Source organism: Balaenoptera acutorostrata, chromosome 17 (assembly GCF_949987535.1).
Source record: "Balaenoptera acutorostrata chromosome 17, mBalAcu1.1, whole genome shotgun sequence".
Lineage (NCBI taxonomy): Eukaryota > Metazoa > Chordata > Mammalia > Artiodactyla > Balaenopteridae > Balaenoptera > Balaenoptera acutorostrata.
In genome coordinates, this window is record NC_080080.1 from 67,443,057 (window position 1) to 67,460,446 (window position 17,390).

Genomic DNA, 17,390 nt, shown 5'->3' on the forward strand with positions numbered 1-17,390 from the left:
TTGTTCTCAAAGATACACACCCAGATGAAACTTGGTTGCCCTCATTATTGAAAATGTTCAGTTCTTCCTTTTCTTATCCACTCTCACTCATGCAAATTGTTGTATATGGCATCATTGTTTTTTTTTTCTTGGCCGTACCACATGGCTTGCAGGATCCTAGTTCCCTGACCAGTGGTCGAACCCGGGCCCCTGGCAGTGAGAGCAGCAAGCGCTAACCGCTGGACTGCCAGGGAATTCCCTGTAGCATCATGTTTACATCATTTTACACAAGATTTTTTTTTTTGAGATAAATTATTCACTTTTAAACGTCTTTGTTTAAGCAATCATGACAGGTTTTTATTTCAATAATTTCAAGCCTTTCTATTCAATATAGGCAAACTATAAATCACAGCAAATTAAGATCAGTATGTGAACTTAATTAATTAATTAACTTGTTCTGTCATTCATTCATTCATTCATCCAGCAAACATTTCCTGTGTACTGTGTTACTGTGGGCTGGGCATTGGGCTAGGAGCGCAGTGTGGAAATGGGTAGCTCAGGCCTCCTCTGCTTTTGTTCAGCTTTCAGTGCTAGTGATTAGATAGGCAGCTACCAGGAAGTGTAATAAGTGTTATGGCGGGCACTCAAAATTTGTTGGGTAGACACCTCATAATTCACACTGAAATGTAGCCTTATGTGTCTTACATTAGTTTGTACAAATAGAAGTAAGGCAGCAAGTCGTCTTCTCGATTTACCGTGCAATTTAATGGAGAGATGTTATTAATGAGTATTATTTGTATATTGGTTGTAAAAAATCACATCCACTCTAATGAGTCTAACAGGATTCTGCCTTTTTTATTCATATTTGTTTGTTTCTTTATATTGCAGATTTCTCTTGGATTTGGCTACAAATTTATAGATCTTCTGCACTGTGTACAGGCACAGGTGAGTTTAAAAGTAAGCTTTTCTGTTGGTATATTTTGATTTTTAAGTAAAATCAAACATTTAAAATTATACTATTTATAGCTTAGCAAAATAATATGTAAGTAAAATGAATATAAATTTTAAAAGTGTTGTATATTTGTCTACATTTGTTTTATTATGAAAATTCACTATGAATGTGTTGGAAATGATATTTGGAGGTAAAATGACCATATCTGTTAATCAGTGTTTACTGTGTGTATTTGGGAAGAGTTTACATTTACCCATTGGAGGAGGTGAATTATCATTTCATAGCCTAGCAAAATGTTTGCATTTATTTTTATATGTAAATAAAAAATTGCTTGCTATAGATTTTGGCAGCAAATTTCAGTCCTATGTGGGTAGATTTAATGAGCAGGCTTTTCTGGTCCAACCAGTCTGAAATAGCTTCTCAATCACTCCTTATCACACAACGCTGATTTATTTTTATCATAATGTTTATGATCATGTGATGTGTTCTTATTTTTAGTTTCCCTACTAGAATATAAGCTCTGTGAACATTGGGGTCATTTTTGTCTTGTTGAGAACAGTGTCCATAACCCTTAGGATAGTGCTTATTGTATGGGAAAGACTGAATAAGCGTTTGTTACAGTAATTCTTGGGTAATACATATTAAGAATTTATTTATATTCAGAGTAATTGAACTCTGCATCTGTAAATACAAAATAGAAATAGCTCTGTATACTTATTTCTAAATATGAAATTAATATATATCAGATACTTTGAGTATATCGCTCATAAATGTTCAGAGAAATTACCTGTGTTACATATTTTATGTACTCAAGTGTGATTAATCAGGGTAGAATTCAGAGGATAATGCTTCCAATTCTGTATTTATTTTGTCACCACCCTAGTAGGTTCTTAGGATCAAGTGACGGGTAAACCTGAAGCAAGTGTGGGAGCTTCTCACCTCCTTACTCCGTCATGCTACCATGTTGGAAATGTTTTGTGTTATCTTTATGGAGAGCAAAGTGTCAACATATTTGACATTAGTTGTCCAGTTTTAATCTCTGAAAGCCAAATAAGTTAAAAATTTCCCACTACCTGTCACTTCATACAAAATGTAATTTACTTAGGTTATTTTATTTTTGTAGATTGGGGGAAATTTTTGGTCATTTTTCTGCCCTCTGTATTGATGTTTGAATTCATTATCGAAGGAACCACCCGTTTCCTTGTGTCTTTGACAGTTTTCTTTAAGTGTTCCAGGATGTTAGTCGCTACTGTTGGGTTTGTGCCTTTTGTTTTTCGTATGTGTTGTTTTTTGATCTGTTTCACCTTCTTCAGGCATTGGTCTCTCCTTCTGCCATCATGGTTTTTCATTTATAAAAAGAACTAAGTCTGAACTTTAGGCTTTTTTTTTTTTTTTTAAGTAAAATTTTAGGAATTACACAGCCATTTCTTATTCACATCTAATTTACAAGTGCAATTTGCAGAGACTCCTTCGATAATACTAATAATAGCAGCTACTACTTATTGCTCCCTCACTGTGAGCCAGGCATTATGTAAGTGCTTTTCATTATCTTCAGAATAACAGATAAGGAAATTGAAGCTGAGAGAGGTTAAGTGACTTTCCCAAGGTCATATCAAGCAAGTGGCAGTTTGCCACTCTGAAGACTTTGATCTTAACCCCTGAGCTCCATTTTCTGCCTAAATAGCCCTGCATACGAGCATATTAGTGGCAATAAACGTAGTATGGGAAAATCATATTCATATTTGAGGACTTAAAAATTAATTTTAAAATCAAATATTATTTTGCTTATATTTCATTAGTAGGTCTTCACTTCTAACCTTTATTTCAAACTGAAACATGATGACTCATTTGAAATTTAATGATGACCTAAACAATTTAAAGTTCTACCTTGGCACTTTAATTTCATACTCACTTTTGGGGGGCAGGTACATGGCAGACAGCCATTTGGATTCCTTTTTTTGTTATAAACATGGTAGGCTATGAATCAGCATCCCTTCTCCCTTGCAATATTAGAAACTTCAGGTTATGAGTGGCATCTGTGGTTTGTTGGATGAATCACTTTTCCTACAGAGAACAGGTTGTGTGAAATATTGTGACTATAGAATTACTTAGAACCCTTATCTTGGAAGGTGTAATAATTTATGTCTCTGTGGGAAATTTTTTAATTATTTAAGAAAAGAAGTGGCATAGCTTTGAGGTAAAGCAGGGTTGGTTCAAATATAATTTCAGCTTTCCTTGTTTAGTTTATTTTCAAGGCTGAGTAGGAGATGTTATATAGAAATATTTTGAATCTTAAATGTACAATATTGTGGACAAAATGTTCTTGAAGGCAGTGTTGTTGAATATATCTTAAAATTTTGATTTGAAAACATGATTAAGTATACTTCCTCACACTTTCCTAGGGATTATATCTGTGAGTGTAAATGCAAATTCCAGGTTTGAGTTTAGGGAAATGAAATTCTGTAGTTTGAATTTAAAAAGACAAAATTTATTTAACAGACTGAACTGTGCTTCCTAATCTGCAGCTATATCAGTGTTTCCATTGCAGTCTCACGTTTTAAGCATTTTTAAAGTTGGCCAATAAAATTCTCTGAGAATTGATAGTCATAACAGGAGCAAGTGTTAGATAAATCTATTTGACAATATAGCCTTGAAATGTAATTTTCCCTTTGCCATGGAAACCTGAACTCACTGTGGATTCATATATATTTTGGATTTATTTATAAGTACATTTTCTCTATGTTAGAGATATCTGGGGTGAGAGGACGGGGTGACATGGGTGAGTGAAGAATTGTTCACACATACTAGGAAAAGCTCAACTCTTTTTTTTTTTTTTTTTAAGCTCAACTCTTAATACTAGCATGTAGAGAGAGTTCTCCAAAGTACAATAAAGCATCATATACTTCTTGTGATACTAATACATTTTGTTGTTAAATACTAAACATTATATTAAACGTATCAAGACATAAAAGAAATTATGTCCATATTGGATATGGCATGGTTGAAAGTACATTTCAAATGAGTATTTGTGGGATTTTGAATTCCCTCTTTGTTCATAGATGTGAGAAGATTTGTGATTAGGTGTCTGATTTAACTGAGAGTGTATAAATTCCCATGAAGACGGGCAGCTTGATTTGAGCTACAAATCTGAGATTTTGAGCAGTGTCCCCTGAAAATCAGTATTATTCTAAACCAAATTCAGTAGATTTAACTATAACTCTTTTGCTTTAGGCAGAAATCTGCCAGCATTTAATTGTGTTGCTATTTTTGTGCTATTTCCTTCAGATGTCAGCATGGTAGGCACTGTGATTTGGAAAATAAATATTTTGACAGTTGACAAAATGCCCTCAGTCATTTAGCTCTTCAGACGAGGATCCTAATCATAGCCCCCCTGGATGCAACCCTCTGCCCCTTGTATGCAGAACGGACTGCTGAACTCAGGACAAAATAGGCTTACTGGTGGGTTGAAATTATCTTCCAGTGGGTGTTATTAATACAAAGCCACAGTTGGAAACTGTATGACAGGCCAGTTTTTAAAGCATTTTTACTCTTCCATTTTCCTCTTTTTATGCACACATTCATGTAAACAGATTGGCTTAGTTTTCCCCATAAAACTACATTCATTCAGCACCATTAACTCTCCTTTCTCTCTTCCCTCTTTCCCTTTACCCATCCTCCTTCCTTTTGACTCTCTGTTCTTTCAGAATATTAATTGTTTATTTCGTATTAGTCTGTGCTGAGTGCTATGGGAAATATAAAGAATAACTACCGGGCTTCCCTGGTGGTGCAGTGGTTGAGAATCTGCCTGCTAATGCAGGGGACACGGGTTCGAGCCCTGGTCTGGGAAGATCCCACATGCCGCGGAGCAGCTAGGCCCGTGAGGCACAACTACTGAGCCTGCACGTCTGGAGCCTGTGCTCCGCAACAAGAGAGGCCGCGATAGTGAGAGGCCCGCGCACCGCGATGAAGAGTGGCCCCCGCTTGCCGCAACTAGAGAAAGCCCTCGCACAGAAACGAAGACCCAACACAACCAAAAAAAAAAATTTAATTAATTAAAAAAAAAAAAAAAAAGAATAGCTCTTAAAAAAAAAAAAAAAGAATAACTACCAAAGATTGTTAACCTGGAAAAGAAGTATCTATGCAAATTTAGCCCCTTATTTCCTTGCTCGTTCTTTTTACGTTGAATTGTGGCTTTCTGATTTTTCTCTTAAAGAAAAAAACTGAGCCTTGTTTTCTGAGTTATATGTCTGTTTCTACTAAACGCCTTAATCTATCCATGGGAGTAGAGGTCAAGGCAACAGCAACAGCAACAAAAGCCGTCCCTCATAAGCAAATGTTCTGTTTGCATGGCGTTACCTGCACTTCCAGAGTGTGCTCCTGGGAAGGTACACGCCTCGTGAGGAAGGTGTGTTGTGCCAGGTGAGGTTGAGACTGTCCCAGAGTCCAGGCAGTCTCCACGTAGAACAGCAGCACTGCGATTTCCATAGACACAGACAGGCCAAGTGATGTAAGCGTAGCGCGTTGCTGAAAGGTTTACCAGAAATACGGCAGAACCTGGTTTCTCTGGCTCATCCAAATGCTAGAATTGCAAGATTTAGAATTACAGCGATTTTAAAGCAGCATTTTTTTATAAAATTCATAAGGATGTTTCTTGGATTGTAAGTTGGGATTCAGTGTAGAGAGATTTCACTGTGAGAGCACTGTGGTTTTTTAATTGAAAAATTCTAAGTGTGACTCCTATCAGCGTTGCTGGTATTCTTTGGAAATAATTGTAATTAAAAGTATTGCCAGTCTGTACCTTGTGTAGATCTTTCGACTTAGCATGTCTTAGAGGAAGTAGCACTGGAGCCAGAATCTTCGGAGAAACAAGTGGACTCTGGTTTCTCAGCTGTGCTCTTCTGGGCTGTCGTACAGGTGTGCGTGTGCCCAGGAGTGGGGAGAAGGGGCTGCAGATTGTTAATAAAACGTACATTCCCCTGCCTTGTTCTTTGTTGTTGTTATTGGCCTTTAGATGTCATTTCAAGCTTGTATATTCTACTTACCTGGATAGTAGAGCTGTTAGCTTTAGGGAGAAGGTCTGTGATAAGCAGAATTTCACATTTGTGCTACCATAGTAACAAATACACGGCATTTGATTTGGGGTCAGTTATTAGGTGTTGTAGCTATGCCCTTCATTTTCATTTTGCAATAAAGTGACAGATACATGTTATTTTCTAGACAGGTGTTGAATTTGAGTCAGCTGACCTTGCCAGAATTTCCTTTAAAGAGAAAATAGCGAATAAAATCAGGCTGCGTTCATTAAACACCTCATAGTTTATTTTTGAAGCACAGATCATTTACGTCATTCTCCGCTGTTCATAACATCTAGATGTAAGGGATAAATTAAACATTTATTTATAAAATTATCCATATCTATAAAATTAATTACATTTCTTCCTTCCCTCCCTCCCTCTCTCCCTCCCTCCCTCTCTCCCTCTCTCCCTCCCTCCCTTCCTTCCTCCCTCCCTCCCTCCCTTTTTTTTCTTTTTTTCTGTGATTCTTTGCCATTAGGATATAGATATTTCCACTGCGACTTCTCTTGGTAGCTTGAGACTCAGAAAAACAAGACATAACCAGAGAATTTAACAGTAAATTTTGCAACTTGTGATTTTAACCTAATTCCATGCATTAGGTTGTCTAAGCCTTGTTTGCTACTTCATGAATGATTCATGGGTGTCTACAATCAGTGGAAATATATTTTTTGTTCTAGTCACAGCTACACTTCTGCCTTCCCATCCAAAAAGAGCCAAGGGAGAGGAAGAAATATGTAGCATTTAATAATGGCTAAATAGGAATTTAACCATATACTAGAGATGTATGTATTCCAATTTTGGAGGATCTCTTAAGTGCCTGTCCCCATGCAAGGTTGAGATTTTGATGCCATAGTCTGTAGACTTGTTTGCCTTCACCACTTTTGGAAGTATTCAAAAATATTGAATTAATTTAGAATTGATTAATTTGAGGACTTTGCTTTCTTTAAACCACAGTTTTGACCTTTCTGGTGCCAGTTACATGAATTTCAGAAGCAGAAATCATACATTTAAAATTTTGTGGTCTCCACCTAAAGGACCGGAAGTCTGTTAGCTGTCAGTATCACAGAATTGGAGCCCAGTTTTTACTGTACCTCCTTGAGAAGAGAAAAGGACTGAAAAAGCAGGAGTGTGATGAGCTGGGGTAAACTTCAGCAGACAGATGAGTGCGGGAGCTTATAAAAGACCTGCCAGTGCCTTATATGAATACTGAGACTTTGAAGTCTTTACCTAAACTATAAGAGAATACCTTTGAAGAAACAACTGTGTCATAATTATTGAATTGGTAGCTTAAGTTAGAAGAGAGAAAGCCGGGGCCGGAGGAAACAGATTATTTCGCAGTTTCTTTCAGTTCTTTGTCACTAAGAAAGCGATTTGATCTCGATTTCTAATTCTGCCTTTGATATGGCGGTTTTATTACAGTCCAGAAAATAAACTGTTTCCTAGGTTATAAGGTAGAGTGTGAAAATAGAAGAGAGTTTTGAACTAATGTATTTTGAAAACTATTTGGTGGTTACTCATGCTATTATATTTGAATGGAATGGAAATGGAAAGTTCCTTTGACTTAAACACCTGTTAGACAAATTAGGTTGGTTTTATGAGTTTTATTTATATACAATAGTAGACTTTGTTTTATTAACCCAGTGGTATCTTGATTTTCGATTTTCTTTGAAGCTAGATGCTTTGGAACATTAACATTTTTCTCTAATGTAGAAGTTAGATGTTTATTGTTGATGCTGCTTCAAAATATTCCCAACGTTTCATAAAATCTTTATGGTCTAACAGGTAAGTTATTACTTCTTTGAACTCGTTCACTGACATATTTATATTATATGTCAAGATCTGGTTCAAACTTTCTCTTTAAAGTGTCTTTTGAAAACATAAAATCTTAGCCCTTGTAACATAGTGCTGTTACCTTTTAAATGTATTTTGATTTTAGCATATCCTAAATGCCAGTGCCTATTGCTTTAAACCATAATGTGTGCTCACTGTATTTATCTGTTTCCCATCTTTTAATTTTTTTCCTCCGAAACCTGTCCTCTTTCACAGCACAGTGGCTGTCATCAAAGCTGCCTGCAGTGCCAGCAGCAGTCCCCACGGATATTCGAGGTGGCCGTCCTCAAGTCCTGAGGGGCCCAGGAATGCCACACCAAGGAGCTTACTTACTTCTTGACCCTTCCTGACCCTAGGGATAGAAAATAGGAGGCATTTACGTATTATCTGTTTATTCCCATAAATTTGATACCTTTGGCTTATTATGGTATTTCTACTTCAGTGTTTTTTTATTGTCATCATTACTTTTCCTGAGGTCTCTGTTGATTAAGGGTCCTGTTTCCTACTAAATTTCAAGGGCTGATTATGAAAATAGCATACCTGATCATTTGTTTATATACTACAATGAGGTTTCAAAGTTTTCACAGTGTTTTGAAGCAGAGATAAATGTAGGTTACCTTGAGGGGTAGAGAGAAAAGGAAAAACAAACATTTACTATTACTTTTGGCAAGACATGGTTCTTGGCCTTTACATGTTTTGTATCCATTTAAACTCTGGATAAATTCTTTGTGTCAGGAATTGAAGTATGTTCTGATCATGTCTAAATTCTCTTTGATTGAAGTCAAGACTAAACCACCTTTCATTTTCAAAGCATTCAAATTTTATATCCTGGGCCATAATGTTTGTAGTGAAATAGAACTTTGTGTTTTTCAACTCATCTGCTTTTAATTGAATCTTGTAACAATTGCAAAGACATTTTGTGCCACCTTCTATATTAGTTGAGGAAAATGATTCTTGTCTCAGAAAAGGAAACTTGATTAACTGATCCCATCAGATACTACAAAATGAATTTTGTCAGAAGTGCTCAAAAGATGAGAATCAAGAATATGAAGGAAATTGAGTTAGACGCAGCCTACGTCATTAAAATCTTTTTCATTATATAGAGGAACATGTCAGTGTTTCGTTTTTTTTTCACTTTTTGTTTATAGAACATTTTTAACGTTACTGCTGCCCATATATGGGCATGTAACTTTTCTGTGTCAGTGTGTCATTGGATATATAAATTTGTTTTATTTAAAAGAACATTACTATATTACCAAAGACTGATAATTATGAGGGGACCCCAAACAGGTAGAAAGTAGGACATGAACACAAATTAAGACTTAAATGTTTAAGTCATCTATTTAATTGAATGTACAGTTTACTTATGTTTGATTAAATGTCATAGTTATAGGCCAGTCAGCAATGTGGGTTTCAGTACAGAGACATAAATGTGGAACCAAGTATTATCAACACAGATCCTGTTTTTTTTAAAAAATTATTTATTTATTTATTTATGGCTGTGTTGGGTCTTCATTTCTGTGCAAGGGCTTTCTCTAGTTGCGGCAAGCGGGGGCCACTCTTCATCGCGGTGCGCAGGCCTCTCACTATCGCGGCCTCTCTTGTTGCAGAGCACAGGCTCCAGACGCGCAGGCTCAGCAATTGTGGCTCACGGGCCCAGTTGCTCCGCGGCATGTGGGATCTTCCCAGACCAGGGCTCGAACCTGTGTCCCCTGCATTGGCAGGCAGATTCTCAACCACTGCGCCACCAGGGAAGCCCCCAGATGCTGTTTTAATCTTAGTACTAATGTAATAGAAAGTTCTTGGAACTGAAAGATCGTTTATAATTGCTAGTGTACATATTGTTCTTATCATGTGCCAGGTAGTGTTCTAAGCTCTTCCCATAATGATCCACATAACCCTCAAATGAAGCCTAGTAAGTAGCTGCTGTTATGATCTCACTTTAGAGATGGGGAAAGAAGCCACCGAGAAGTCCAATGACTTTTACCCAATGATGTGCACCTAGTTTAACTAGCTAGTTAGAGGCAGAATTGGAAATCAAACCCAGTCTGTCATTGGTAGTCTTTTGCCTGTGAACGTTTGTTCTCTTAAAAAATAAAAAACAAATAAATGGACCATCTAAACAAAAAAAAAAGAGATAGTAATTTCAAAATAAAGTTTCGAGCTAACCTTCTGAGTATGGGAAAGAATATGACAAGGCTTAGCGTTGTACGTGCTGTCCCCTTCCTCCCACTGAGGGTCTGCGGGCCCACAAAGTTGCTAAATTGTATACTATATCAGAAATGATTATCTGACATCAATTAATAAAGGGAAATGCAGGTCACAGAAATTATGTTAAGCTGTTCTTTGAAGCTGGCTTCAAATGAGTTTACACAGATAATTCATTCAGTGGGATTTGGATTTAGATGTTTTATTAACATGGGTTATTCTGTTTTAATGGATGGGGAAAGGGCTACCTCACTTTCTTTTTCATGTTCTTCTCTTTCAAAATAACCTTAGAAGTTTTCCTCAATTAAAGGAATCTTAAAAAGGAATTTCCTGGACTTCCCATATTAAGAAATCCTATGACCTTTTCACACAAAGAGAAGATGTTCCATTCAAAACCAAATTTCAGTTGTTATTTAGAAAAAATTATATTTCTAAGAGTGACTAGAGAATTCTTTCAATTACTTTACAAAAAGCTTAATTTATGTTGAAGAACAGTTTCTATTTCATGTTGACTATATTATATTTTAGATAATCATGATCTAAATGAACAGATGTGGCATTTACATTTTATAAAATGTCTAAAAATTAGGCTACCCTCCCTCTCAGATTTCTCCCAGTTTTTTTTTTACACAGGTTCCCAGTAGGATCCGTGCTTAGTGTTTTTAGGTGCTTCTGAGTTTTTGTGATATAATTAACAGTATTCACCATGAACACAGAAAGAAGTTTTAATTACTTACCACCTCAAATTTACTTTATTCACAGCTGCCAGTTTCCTTTTTCTCTTTTCTTTTAAAGCTGTTTTTTAAGCAAATACAAAATAATTTAATTACTACTGTGACATATGGTTTCAGTGTTTTAATAATTCATGCTGTTTCTTAAAGCACTGATTAAATCTACCCTTAAAATTTGTATTCTCTTTATTTCTATTGTAACTCATGGTTGTTAGTAGTCTCTTAAAATTTTCTGTTTCATATACCCTCTAGTAACGACTTGACCACATCTTTTAAAAGTAAAGTGTAGAAATATTTTTATAAATCAGAATATAAAGGACTTTTAAGAGGGAATCTTTTCTTGCATACCTACATTAATGTATATATGAATATACCTTATACCTTAATATATGGTATTATTTCATCAAATTCTTACTACTGTCGACTTGGTGGGAGAAGTTATCCGCATCTTATCCGTGAAGTCACTGAGGCTCATGGAGATGACTCAGTGCCACACAGGGAGGCAGGCAGCTCCAGACCTTGAAGCTGGGACTTTATATTCCCCACCCGGTCCTCTTTCACATATAGCGTAGCCACCTCTAATGATGCAAATGGAACTTCCTGATCAGGTGAAGCTCTGGTTTGTTTTTCATTCCCCGGCTGACCGACGGTCTTTTCCAGTTTAGTCTATAATCATTTTGGAGCACAGAGTAAAGCAGGAATGTTTCAGGTGTACAGAAGCAATATATATGGTCTGTGTTCCACCCACATCTTTTATGTAGGAAGAGAAGTGGAAAACAAACACTAAGTTACATAAATGGGATTCCAAAGCAACGTAACAACAAATGTAAAATAAGCGATTGTAGCAGGTGCACAGTGTGGGAAGGCAAGGGACACTGGGCCCATCGCTGCCCCTCTCTTGGTACTCTTGACCTTGTGGTTATCTTGCTGTGACATTTACAACCCTCCTGTGTATTCTAGATCATTACAACAGGAGTAGCTAGAAATGAAACAGATACAGGATATCTTTTGTTGATGGGACTCAATTGCCACAAAGACAGAAGAATAACTGCTAGTTACAATCTTAGCTGAAAGTGTCCTGAGAATGCGGGTGGCTACCACGTTCCAGGCCTAACCCAACTAGATTGTAAATTTCCCTGCTCTAGATGATCGGGAGGAAGCCATAACACTTGGGTTTATACAAAGTACTGAGTAAATTCTTAGATTTTAATTTATCTATTAGAGTTTAATAAATTATATCTGATATATTGTCTAATTGAAGAATACCTCTTGTTGAAGAGTTATAAAAAATGCTTAATGGTTAATGCTTTAATATAAGGATATTATGTCCTTTTTACAAGTAGTCAGTTGCAGGTACCTTGGACAGAGAGAACAGAGAAGGTCCAGTGTTAAGAAGGTCCAGTGTTACAGAAGTAAAGCCTACCTTGAGGGCCCTTTGTTCTTAATAGCAACTTGAGTCTAATGTATTCTTCCTGTTCAAATTCCACCTGCCTACCTCCCTAAGGCATCTGTTCTTTTTCTACTGTGCGGTTTTGTTGTATTGAGATCATTCACAGAAAGCGCTTAGAACAATACCTAGCACTTAGAACACTGTTTTTAAAAGTTAGCTCTGCTCTTCCTCCTTTTCCTGCCTCTCCTCATCATCTGCTTCTATTCCTCATCTCTCTGATTCCTGTTCCTAGTCTAGGTTGAGTTACATTTCTGAAAATTTCAGATCAGCATCTCAATGGCAGTTCCCAGCTGAGCTCTACCTATTGTCCAGGCCATAGACTCTACCCTTTCTCTCTTTTTTTTCCCTGCTGGTATTTCTTGTCTATTTTAAGCCTTAAAAGTCTTAACTCATACTGCCATAGGGTAGAGGCAAGGCTTCTTTCCTGAGTAACAGCCCAATAATCAGTTGAAATCATCTTTAACAGCACACACATACACACACATATCCATACATACATACAAACACTTAGGAAATGATACTCACAAGTTAACCACAAATGATCTGATCAGGCATTTGGTAACAGACAAAATGGAGATGGGATAGGGTGGCCCAGGGAGTAGAGGTCCCTCCCCATTAAGTTCTTTCCTTTCCAGCCTTCTAAGAAGAAATAAATATGATGAGGGCTAGAAACCTTTAAAAAATGATGCGTCAACACCTGAAACATCTGTTTCTTAGGATTTCTCCCTCTTGAAAATCACTGAGTATTTCTACTAAATTTTCTTTTCATGTATGTTTCCTTTGTGATTACTTCCTCACCTACTCTGCTTACATCCTGTCAAGCCTCCTCTAGGGAGAGAAGAAAGAAAAGAAAGAGAAAGAGGAGGACATTTATTCTTAAAATTTGCTCCCAACTAGGGCTTTGCACAGATTGTTAGTTGGGAGCACAGTCTGGAGATCCTGAGGATGAAAGTACAAAAAGAGGTTTGAACAGTGATTAAGCATGTTACCTGTAGACTCTAGCAAATAATCCTTTGCTCAGCCTCTCATCGCATTTCTGGCGCACATCACCGTTGTCAAGAGGTGTTGTCATTGTTGGCAGTCATCTACTAAGGAGATGAGAGAGTGATTTTTTTCAAAGGGGGGGCTGTCTGTCACTCATTTATTCCAGGGGAGTACTTTTTGAACATTCATATTTCTAAATTTGTTAGAGTAGGCTTGGGAGAAAGAGAAAGAAAAATCACTCAAAATATCACCAAATTAAACGAATATTATGCTTTGACATAATATCAGGAAATGTCATTTTAGCAGTGTTGTCTTTAATTTTGAATGTTTGCCAGGTAGACCACATAAAGACTTTTTTTTGGCTGCATTGGGTCTTCATTGCTGCACACAGGCTTTCTCTAGTTGCGGCGAGCACAGGCTACCCTTCGTTGCAGTGCGTGGGCTTCTCATTGCAGTGGCTTCTTTTGTTGTGGAGCACGGGCTCTAGGCACACAGGCTCAGTAGCTGTGGCTCACGGGCTCTAGAGCGCAGGCTCAGTAGTTGTGGCGCACGGGCTTAGTTGCTCCGCGGCATGTGGGATCTTCCCGGACCAGGGCTTGAACCCGTGACCCCTGCATTGGCAGGCGGATTCTTAACCACTGCGCCACCAGGGAAGTCCCCACATAAAGACTTTTAATGCTTTTTTTTACTGATTGCTCTAGCAGTTGCTACAGCAGATAAAAAGTTAAGCCTCAGTCCTCAGATCTGTGTGTCTTACATTAGAAAAGGCACAAGTAAAACCAACATGAACAGGAGCCTTCGGGCAGCTCCCAGGCGCTGTCCCAGCCTGGTGGCTGTGAGACCTTGGGCATGTTGTTTCTTTTTCCTGGACTCAGTATGTCAGAATCTGGAAGATTACACAGAGAAATCCATTGTGACCCTGCAGTTAATCAAAAAAAAACCCATGATGACCATTTAAAATGCACATCATTGGGGTGTTACAGATGCTTTGGGGGCAGAGGAAAAGAGACCAGGTAGTTTGAGTGGCGTATCCCTGAAACAACGACTCTGATATTTGGCATAAATTCCCCTGTAGTTTTCTGACTCTTGCCTAGAACATCTCTGGAAGGCTTTTCTCAATTTCATGGATGACCTAGGTTAGTAAAGTAACAGTTGGCATCGAGACACAGAACGTGTTTCACTGGAGGAGGAACTAGTTGATCTGGAGTTGAGTCTGCGTGAACCTGCGTGCTGGAGGGTAGGCTCTGCCTTTCCGCCACTCTTATTCTCAGTGCCCAGCCCTGCCGGTGGGGCCTTCTGGAGTGAAAAATGAAAATCCAGTTTTAAGTGAACACACACAGTGTACACACACAAAGTGAGTATATTAGTATTTTAGAAAACTGGGACCCTGGGATCACTCTGGATAGCACTGCACATCAGAAGTGGATCCTAGCACTTGGGTTCAATATTATACCAGACTCAGCACTAGCCAGCTGACACTGCCATTACTGATTTTGAAAGAATCATGGGATTTATGCGAGGGAGATGTTACAATTGGGAAAAAACAAATCCAGTGACCTGCCTAATTTCATAGTAATTACTTAGTAGTAAAGATGGGATCCGTTGGAGAGTTATCCTGTTGCCTATCTAGCCCCTTTTTGATAAGTGTTTTTGTATTAGTTGATATGTGCCTGGTATCTTTATTAATCTTTATAATCATTCCGTATGCACCTAGTTGGATATCATGAACTTACATTAACATGAACCCCATGCTGAGATGCTGAATTAAATAATAATATTTTTCCTTTACATTCCTGTTAAACAGACTCTCCTAAAAGGAAATTAGAAAATAACATGTGCACGTACACACTTAATAATTTGTTGGGGTCCATGGACATTCTGTATTACCTCCCACCCCTTATAAAGTTTCATTATTTTGTATTGGTATCAGATATTCAGAATGATGGTCCTAAGGACTGTAAGATCTTAAATCGTAGAGAAAGGTAAAATTATCTTTTGATTGTTATATTTACTAAAATAGGAGATTATTGTCATACACTTTTAGAAGGGCTTCAAATAATAAATAATGAACCAAGTTTGGTGGTGGCAGGGGGGTAACATTTGTCATCTCACGAGCATCCTAGTAGTGGTTTTATTGTATGCTCTCCATCTCGCAGACGTGAAAGCCTGAAATTCTGAAGCTTAACGCTTTTTCTAAACAGATACTGTAAGTAGCTGTGAACACACCTGCCATGTGGTGTTAAGCAGGACTCCGGGGCTACGTCTCCCTTGGCTGGGAGGCTCCAATTCTGTTCAGTGTTGTTCCTTTGGCCGCTACCATCCAAGAAAATTGAGTGGGATGATGAATTTCCTAGCTTAGGGGCTTTTCTGGGAATACTCCCTAGCCAATTGCAGTTCCCTTACCTTTTCCCCTGATCTGCTGGAAGCCGCCTGCATGTTTTCTCTATTACAGGCTATGCTCCCGGAATGGGAGAGGGATTTAAGTCACTACCACTACAGAAGCATCTTTCATACCTGCGATTTCTAATATCTTTTTTCCTAAAATTTAATGACTGACCTCATGATGCTTAGTGAGCATCTTCCTGAGAAGCTTCCGTAGCCAGGCTGGCTGATACACGTGCCCCTCATCCTCACCCTCACGCCCCCTGCGGACAGCTGTATCTGGTGCGACGTCCTTTCCACACAGCCCACACTGGCCTCCCATTTTTGATATCTCACATGCAGTGGGAAGTCACCAGCGATGTAATGCAAAGCCACTCTTTAGGAGAAAGGACCCCGTAGTAAGGGATAGGATGGGTGCCTGTGAGGAGAAACTAACACTGGTCAGGAAGAGCTCCAGGGCTGCGCCGTGTGGATGTCTGTGCGCACATCCCATTTTCCGATTTTCCTCCGTCGTGTTGCTCTTTCTGCTGTACTCTGTCAGTCACTGAGGGCACAGGTCGTGTCTCAATTTCCATATCTCGCCCTGTCTTCAAGAAAAGAGACCTAGCTTAGATGAACACCCAGTTCTGTTTCATGAACACCTCATGAACTGGCTCCGCCCTTCTTAGTTCATCCACAGGGAAGTAATTGGTGGATTGTGTTTAAAATTCAATATTCCTACATCTTACATGAAGTTGGGAAGACTTCTGCATAACCAAGCCTGATCTGCAATTTCACCAGATTGATTCCCTGGAAAACAAATGACTTTTGATTTACCCATGGTTGTGTAGGTAAAAAAAAAAAAAAAAGTGTCTGAGTCTTAAAGTAAGTAACATGGATTTCTACAGAATCATGGTCTGCTCTCAGTTGGTCTAGTTCTGGTGCTGGCTTTTATCATTCTGAAAGCTTCAGGTCTCCCAGTTTCCAGGGCGCTTAGGATTCTGCCCTGGCTCTGGCAACCTTCTTGCATTGTTTCACCCACCAAAGGAAGCAGTCGGAGTCCAGCACTGTTATCAGAAGTCATGCCTTCCACTAGGGTATCCCTAAGAATAGGGCATATTCTTTGCCTGAGCTTATAAATGTTACATAGTGTATATAGTGTAAAATGGTACCAACAACGAAAAATAGAGAGTCATTTATTTTGATGCCTAATTATAGGCTAACACAGGTAGATGTTCCTGATGTGTAGCCCTGGACTCTTCTGGCTGCCAGAAAAAAGCCTCAAACCAGTGTGAGCCATACTGGAATTTATTTCCTCACATGTCTGGGAAATCCAAGGCCACAACCAGCTCTGGGTGCATGTGGATGGGCGATTTAAATGATGCCATCAGAAACTTCTCTCTTTCCTTTGTCTCCACTTTCTTCTGTGTTGGCTTCTTTTTTCAATTAGGACCTTATGTGATGGCAGAGAAGGCCGTCAGCAGCTCTGGCTTACATCACTTTAACAGCCAGTGTTCCCCTTTAAAGAGAGCATTTCTTTCCTGATAGTGCCAGCAGAAACCACAGGAATGACTCTCACTGGCCTAGCACGTACTACCCGCCTATTTATGCATCAGTCCTGCCAGGCAACTGGAGGTAGAGCAAGCATCTTCCCTTGTCCCTGGTCACACTAGAGGCAGTGATGGCAGTCCTATTGGGAACCATATGGCCTGCCAGTGGAGGGTTACTTGCCTCTACTGCAGGGAGATTAAGCCAGGATGCAGGTTTGTGTTTTGTGGTTTTTTTCACCAATATTTTTTCAAGCCCGGAGCCTCGAAAAGTCC

General features: G+C 38.6%; 1 protein-coding gene across 7 annotated transcripts in view; it reads left to right on the forward strand.

The window, feature by feature from the left end:
* The window catches only part of NCOA2 (nuclear receptor coactivator 2), a 275,517-nt gene that overhangs the window by 104,305 nt on the left and 153,822 nt on the right, over positions 1–17,390 (forward strand). For all 7 annotated transcript variants that reach the window (XR_009005784.1, XM_057531960.1, XM_057531965.1 and 4 more), the window contains exon 2: positions 868–924. The gene's annotated coding sequence lies outside the window, so the exon portion shown is untranslated. The remainder of the gene's footprint in view (positions 1–867; positions 925–17,390) is intronic.